Source organism: Coptis chinensis, chromosome 8, assembly GCF_015680905.1.
Source record: "Coptis chinensis isolate HL-2020 chromosome 8, ASM1568090v1, whole genome shotgun sequence".
Classification (NCBI taxonomy): Eukaryota; Viridiplantae; Streptophyta; class Magnoliopsida; order Ranunculales; family Ranunculaceae; genus Coptis; species Coptis chinensis.
This window is the reverse complement of record NC_141463.1, coordinates 45,310,169-45,311,257: the sequence shown is the minus strand read 5'-3', so window position 1 is coordinate 45,311,257 and position 1,089 is coordinate 45,310,169. Positions and strand designations below refer to the sequence as shown.

Genomic DNA, 1,089 nt, shown 5'->3' with positions numbered 1-1,089 from the left:
AGAAAACAAACTTCAAATTCCTTTTCATAAATTAAAAAGGCAAGACTCATAAATTAAACTGGAGGGGTCCGAACATAGCTAAAACTCATCCTCATTCGCTTCCGACTGAAACACCCCATTTTCCTGGATGAGCTGAATAATATCGAGTCGAACACCGTCAAGTTCATCTTGCGTGTATGTCTCTTTCAGTTCTAAATTTGTTATCTGGATGAGTCAAAGCACAACATGTGGAGTTACTATATAAGAATAAGGCGAAGTCGTTGAGCCAAATAAAGTGTTTGTCAAAACTTTCGAATACCTTATTTTCAAATGATCCAGTTGAACAAGCTTCTACTATTTCCCTCATAAACTTCATTGTATAATACCCACACTCTGTGCCACCTAGTTGATATGAGCCCTAACATATAGACTAACAACATATGTAAACATATACTTTTCAAAGAAAAAGACAATAATGTGTAGGATTTGTTTACCTTGATCTTGTCCCACTTCAGCGGAACTCGTTTCCCATCAACCCTTTGCAATATGAGGACCACATTTCACAATAAGATAAATGCAAAACATTTAATTCAGAAGGTTTAGAGACAACCAATAGAAACTAAGATACGTTCTATTAAGCGAAACATGATTCACTCCCACATAGTTTGTACATACAGATTTTCACCTCACACATGGCTGCCAAGAGGTTTGAGAATAGATGCATTGAAAGAGAATCGAAGAAACTAGAAAGATTAAAGCAAAACACCACCAGGTAATAGGGGTAAACAAGTAGGTCCCTCATCAGACGATTTACTCCATCCATAAATTAACATTTTTTTATGGTAAGGATGATCAATGATAATCATCAACTTGACACATTATGAAACAAAAAGGAATAAGGTGGTTCGCAGTATCTTCAAAACCAAATTAATATGAATGGAAAACTAGGAAAAAAAAATATCAATCATTTACTTCCTAAGTTGCACTGCAATAAAAAAAAGTAATATCAGAGAGGGTGTCCTTACCGGAGAGTTGATGTAGCTTGCCCTTTGCCCAAAAGATCCCTGATGAGTGAGCTGTGAAATTTAATTACCCGTATTTACAACAACT

At 35.6% G+C, this 1,089-nt stretch overlaps 1 long non-coding RNA gene across 1 annotated transcript; it reads right to left on the bottom strand.

Moving 5' to 3' along the window:
• Window positions 1-584, bottom strand: LOC147481628 (uncharacterized). Its single transcript, XR_015203698.1, has 3 exons — window positions 474-584; window positions 299-397; window positions 1-204 (listed from the first exon to the last, which is right to left on the bottom strand). It is a non-coding gene; the product is annotated as an uncharacterized LOC147481628 (long non-coding RNA).
• Between the last annotated feature and the right edge of the window lie 505 nt (window positions 585-1,089).